Source organism: Phoxinus phoxinus (assembly GCF_949152265.1).
Source record: "Phoxinus phoxinus genome assembly, chromosome: 14".
NCBI classification, from domain to species: Eukaryota; Metazoa; Chordata; class Actinopteri; order Cypriniformes; family Leuciscidae; genus Phoxinus; species Phoxinus phoxinus.
In genome coordinates, this window is record NC_136889.1 from 24935520 (window position 1) to 24942565 (window position 7046).

Below are 7046 nucleotides of genomic sequence, written 5' to 3' on the forward strand. Positions count from 1 at the left end.
TTAGCGCTTAGCGCTTAGTACTTGTACAGAAACAAGCTAACCAATTCCACTGTTACTGTAAACAAGAAATTTAAACATGAGAAATAAAATGATACATTTAAATGAGTACTTACAGCATATCTGACAGATGGCTGGTTGTCCTATAAGGCTGACATTGGGATAAAGAGCAAGTGGGTCCCTTTCAGGCTTCGGGAGGTGTGTGACTTCCCTTCTCTATGGACTCTTCTGCCCAAGTTACAAAACTTTTTTCATCCTGGTACAAAGCATAATGACCCATCTCAGCACCAGAGACATCCTAAACCAGCATAATAGGGAACACCCATATATTGCTATGATTATGTTTCTCTCTCCTAGTAAGTGTACTATTCCCATTGGGCTTCAACTTGCCTCCGGGTGTAAAATAAAGGACGAGATAATAAAGAACATACAATAGTTAGTGTTTTGTGTTGAGGGTACCTTTACCTCATGCTCAAATAATAGATTATTATTACCAGGGATGGACTGGAACTAAAAATCAGCCCTGGATTCATATAGCTTCATAGCATCACAACCCCTAGTATGAGCATCGCACAAATACTGTATAATACAAAGTAGTTGGCGCAATGTACAATCATGTGTACGTATATTTCCCTTTGTTAAGTGCTTTCTTATAATTTAGCTGAAACATAATTAGGTTAGTTTTACTTTAGTTCCATTTCTCATTGCCTATACAAAAACAAAAATATTTTTGTTGTTATTGTTGTTGTTGTTTTTAAGTTGCTAGCCAGCACCATCATTTTTGATCATTACATACAATGTATCAAAATAAAGTACAGAGCCTTTGGTTAAAAAAAAAAAAAAATTATTAGCTTCATGCATTCTTTTTTAATCAACACTTGAATGTGGGTAAGTTTCATAAAAGAGCAATATTTTGAACAAAAATCTGAGAAAATCCAGATGAATCCGGAGATCCGGAGATTTTTTGGTTCCGGAGATTCTGTACTCTTTCAGAAGACGGACGCGTAATAGCACCATCTACCGTATAACAGTGAACATGGGACATTAAATTCATTATAAAATCTAATTTGACAATTCTTATTTTTTATGGAATGTTGCAGTTTTTATTATAAATATTTCCGTATAGACATCTCTTCTGTGATGACCTGTACATCAACACAATGGCTAGGTAATAAGGTTGTCCAATGGCCAGATGAGTTTTAATCCCTCATCTCCTGCAACCCGTCACTTCATGTAGCTAAAGCTTTTCCTTTGTGTTTTCCGATTATAGGCGTCAACGTTTTTTTAAATGATCCCGACAATGTTTTCAACTAAAGACGTTTTGACAGTCCATATTACTTCTTTTTTTGTTTGATGCTAATGTGCTTTCTCAGTGCATATCACTTTTACCATTTACCACATATGGGGCAATTGTCCAATAATTTTTTTATCTTATCTTTTAATTTTTAATCAGTCTTTTATTACTGTGAACAAGAACAGTGGCAGAGCCAGGATATTTAGCAGGGGTGGCCAGGCAAGGGGCAGCAACCAGTTGAATTTTTTCAACATACAAATTAGTTTGACAACAAATGACTGGATTGTTTTAGTGCCTACAACACAACTGAATACAGTTAATTAGGGCTTTCGTAACGGAGTTCCTAGAACTTATGGCAGAAGTGCCCACTTTTTGGCGTGTTCAACTGCAGGAACTTGGAACAATTTTAGGAACGCCTTTTAAGGGAACTAAATTAGCTCCTACTTCAAATAGGGTCTAACCCAGCACAATAGGAACTACCAGTCATGTAAGTGTACGCTGATTGGCTAAACGCATGTGAAAAACCAGCTCTCGCTTTTTAAAAAAAAGAAGTGTACACACAGATTATAGCCTATAAATTGAAGGGGAAAATTAATGGCTCACAACATCCGCAGTGTTGTTTTGGCTTGCTCGGTTTGTGCCACTGGCAAGACTTCCAATCGACCCCCGGATGGGTTACTCCAACCGCTGTCTGTCCCTTCGAGGCCCTGGTTCCACATTGCGCTAGATTTTATTACCGCCCTCCCAGGGCAAGACGGTCTTGTTGACTGTCGTGGACCGATTCTCAAAGGCGGATCATTTTATTCCCTTGCCCAAATTACACTCCGCCAAGGAGACAGCGGTAACTGTCGTAGATCACGTCTTTCGCTTACATGGCCTCCCGATTGACGTGGTTTCTGACAGGGGACCCCAATTTGTGTCCAAATTTTGGCAAGAGTTTTGTAAGTTACTGGGGGCGACTGTCAGTCTCTTTTCGGGGTTTCATCCCCAAAGCAATGGTCAATTTTAGAGATCCAACCAAGATCTGGAGAGAGTGTTGCAATGTTTGAGCGTTATTGCAATTACATCATGTTTCTGTCGACCGTTACAGAAACGCTAAGGGGAAAATCCAAAGCGACTTTGAGGGGATCAAGCGAAAACATGATTATGTATTTCTGCTCAGCTGGCGACATTGGGCATCAACCACAAGGCAAATGCTAATACTTTATCATATCCTGTCTACTTTCTGTTTATAACAGTTGTAACAGTATCTAATAACGTATTAGACAGAACTGTTAAACAGATCATAAACTAGACGGTGAGAGCTGTGTGCTCAGGCTCTGGCGTTCTCAACGCCGTCAAAATAAAGTCACAACAACTAGCGCGGCTTACGTCACTTCAGAGTTCCTACTGGCGGTGCAAAAGCAACCAGTAAAAAATGTTCCTAGAGGAGAATTTAGTTATCGGGGGAACCACCCTGGTGGCTAGTTCCTAACTAAGTTTCTCAAACTACTCAGATCTACTCCCCTTTTTGTGTACTAATTGTAATTAAGATGGTGGTGGAATAGATAATTCGTGAATTCGACAATTGTGTCTTATTCCTCAGCTCCAGGCATATTAAGAAAAAAAAGGAGCTCACTCCTTTCTGGTTCTGGTTCATAAAACCCCCAATAGCTTGTTCTCCATCCTCATGGTTGAGGCATGTTGCAGATAACTACCTAGTTCAAAGATTAGTCAACCTTCATTGAATTTTATATAATCAATGAATTCTTCAACAATTTTCAGTTTGACTGTAAGATCTGTTTCAAAAACCTGCAACTGATTTTTTTTGTTGTTGTAAATATTAGTTGACTAAATAAACTGGAAGTAGGCAGCACATACATGCCAGAATGTAGAATTAGTTACTTTTAGTTATACGTTTCCCAAAAGCATCATATGGCAACTATGGTCGCATGTTCTGTCGTTATCAGCATAGTTCAACAAGTTGGTGTTTCCCAAAACCATAGTTCCAAACAGCATCGCAAATTTGTGTGGTTGGAAATTACCTGTGGCCAGTTCTCGACCTGTGGTTAGAAGCATAGTTTCTTGTTTTTATGACACTTAATAGATACTTATCTTGAGCAAAATAAGCAAGCTGATGTTCAATACACTATATATTTCATTTATGTATTTTAGTTTGTCAAGAGATTTTAAGCGCCGTTTTTGAAGAGTGTGCATGTGATCTAGTGTGCAAGAAGGAGCTTATGATTTAATCTGGAAATAAAGCAAAATAACTGAGAAAAATTAGAATTGGTCTTCAGATTCCATGACCGTAATTTATAATACAGAAAAATTTGACATTAATTAGATCTCAAACAAATTAATTTAAAAAAGTTATTACGAAAAATTTGCGACGATACTGTTATGGGAAAAAGACTTGACTAGTTAGTTGATTTCTTCAACGATGCACCATACTATGGTATGTTATGGTAGTTAAGCCGCGAGTTGCGTTGTTGTATGGGAAATGCACCCCTGTTTATTTTCACATGCTACTAACGCAACTCAACCAGGGCTCGTCCCTTTTTTTGCATATACCTTTTGCATTAATTATTTAAATTAAGAATATTGTGACCAGTACCATCCCTAAGAAAAATTCAAGACTACAATAAAGGCATTTCATAAGAGTTCAGAAACAGTGCTTACTGATATAGACAATAACTCACTTCGGAGTGACTTTGTGCTTTGTAACTTTGCAAACGTTTTTCACACTCAAACAGCATCATTATACTAAAAGTAAGTTGAAAATGTAATAACCCATACAATTTGCCTTATTGATTTGCTTCAACCCCAAACCCATATTCACCAGCAGCCATGTTGCATTGCATGCTCACAAACATGGATTTTGAAATAAGAGTCAGAATACAAAAAACCTCTGCCTGTAGAATTGACCTAAAAGAGGTTCCTCTAGGGGTGGGAGGGCGGGGGTTTTGGGTGCATGTGTTTGTGAATGGTTCATGTTAAAAACCACAAGATTGTGTTGCATTGTGGGACAGGAAACTGGAGAAAAACATTTCACTACATTACAACACTCGTATCTAATATGTATGTGTAAAAATAAAGAACCTTGCCCCTTGAGAAGACACCTATAACTGTGGTATGCTGTCTGTGAGCTACCAAAGAAGGTGTTAGAAGCACATTCTATTCTTTTTACATTTCTCAGGCAGTCGAACTAGCAGCTCTGATATGAGCCAGTCAGTTGCATGAGAATCAGAAAGTAAATATTTATATTGACTCATTGTATGCCTTCCAGAGTTTTACAGGATTTTGCCAAAATGTGGCATTGTCATGTACTTGATTCAATTAAATTACATTCACAATTATTTGCATTGCGCTTTTCACAATACATATAGTTTCTAAGCAGGTATACAGAAAATGCATGTGTCTACATTACAATTTAGAGTTTTGTTAGCAGAGGTGACTGTGTGATGGATTTCAGAAATGTACATACTGTATACAAATCATGCAGTTAGTTAATTTAAGGCAGAAACAATGAGCTCATTGTGTAAATATTTGTGAAACATTATTACAATATATGAGAAACTTAGCACAGGTGCAATGATGGTTTGTGTATCTTTAAAGGGCACCTATTATGGAATTTTGAAATTTACCTTTCATGTAGTGTGTAAGTAGATCTAAATTAACAAAAACATCCTGCAAAGTTTGAAATATGAAAGTGCACCGTATATAAAGTTATTGTCTTTCAAAAGTAAGAGTCGACTCTGAGTCATTTTTATGAATCGTTAGAAGACCGAAGCTTTTTCTCTGACTAGATGACGTCAACTTGTCAAGTTATTTGAATATGATACGCCCACTTATTGCGCTCCAAGGCCAGGGAAACATCATGGCGACGAGACGCTGTGTTCTGAAGTGCGGCTCAAAAGCCAACTTTTTTCATCTGCCCAAGGAGGAGCATTTGAAGACTAAGTGGCTACAATTCATATAACTATACCACAGAAGTATAGTCCGAGCCTTGTGCTTTGTTCGCGCCATTTTGAAGACGATTGCTTTTTAAATGCAATCAAACTTGGATTCGCGAGCCGGCTGATATTGAAGGAAGGTTCAGATCCAAGTGTATTTGCATCAGCTTCCTCCTCCGTATCACAACCTGTAAGTGTTATTAATAATTGTTGCTTTTATGTTTTATGTAGCATGCTTAATAATTATTTTGTTTGTTGAGTAAGCACCGTTTAGCTTCTAGGTCTTCAATGGCAATTGTATTGAGATGTGAAGTGTTTGTCGTTGTTTTCGGAGTTGTCTTAAAGAATAGAATAATACCTCGTAGTAACGTAACTGCATTTTTTTTTTTTGTAAAAACGTTATGTTTATGCATCGGGCTAATGCAAACAAAGACTGATTGTGCTTTTACAATATGAACTCTGGGCTATGCTCGCTAACATAACATTAAATTCTTTATCTTATTTTTAGTTTTTTACTACAAACTACAAAGCAGTGGACTATAATCATTATTATAACACGATTTAATTGATAAAAGCATAATTGTACTCCGTGTTAAACAATAAGTATTATCTCTGTAAACACTGCTGGGTCATCTGACCAATCGCAGATTAGCGTCGCGCAAAGGAGGGGTTAGGAAAAACGAGTCGTTGAACGAATCATTTGGGAGTCGGTGAGCAAATCAGGTAAAAATAAATGCATATTATACGAAAACAAAAGTGTTTTTTGTCATTGCATGCACGTAAAACTGTTGTTGGGGACTCCCTAAACAACATTAGGAACATTTTAAATGTCATAATAGGTGCCCTTTAAGATTTGAGAGTACATGCATGATGGAACCGGATGTTTATGTGGTTGGAAATGTGTTAAAGTGAAAAAGTAAAGAGGCTGTTTAGAAAACCTATTAAGCGTGTGACTGATTTACCTCAGTATGAGAGATATCTGATCACATAAGATATCTGACACTGAACACTGAAGCAATGGCTGCTGAAAAGTAAATAAATTACATTTTAAAATATTATTATTATTAAACTATTTTAACAGTTAATATTATATTGTAATGTTTTTTCACAAATTTACTGTTTTACTATATTTCTGATCAAACAATTGCAGCCTTGGCGAGCATGAGAGACTTAACTTAATTATTCAAACTATTACAAAACCAGTAATGTCCATTTTTATTTCTTCTAATTTTCTCAAGTGTTGTGTACAGCATGAAATGTGCTAGAATAAACTTGATTTGCCTTGCTCTGCCTAAAAATATATTTGAGTACAATACGAGATCATTTAGAAGAATTTGGAAACCATACTGAGAGAAACTGTGTGATCAGAATTTGTGTATTTGATATTGTATTTAATAAAACTCAGTTCTGTTTTTGTCATGACAATGTGAACAGCACAAACTACATGGATTCTGATCTTTTCCGGTGACGGTGACGCAGGGACCTTGGTGGACAACAGGTGCTGGTGTTCTAATCCAATGGTGATCCCTCATGACGGTGCTCTGATCCAGTTAATAATCCCACGTGATGGTGCTCGGAGATCCAGTGCAGAGTGCAGAGAATCGGGAGGCCATGTAAGCAAAAGACGTGATCTACGACAGTTACCGCTGTCTCCTTGGCGGAGGGTAATTTGGGCAAGGGAATAAAATTCTCCGCCTTTGAGAATCGGTCCACGACAGTCAAAGCGACCATCTTGCCCTGGGAAAGCGGGAGGGCGGTAATAAAATCTAGCGCAATGTGGAACCAGGGTCCCGAAGGGACAGACAGCGGTTGGAGTAACC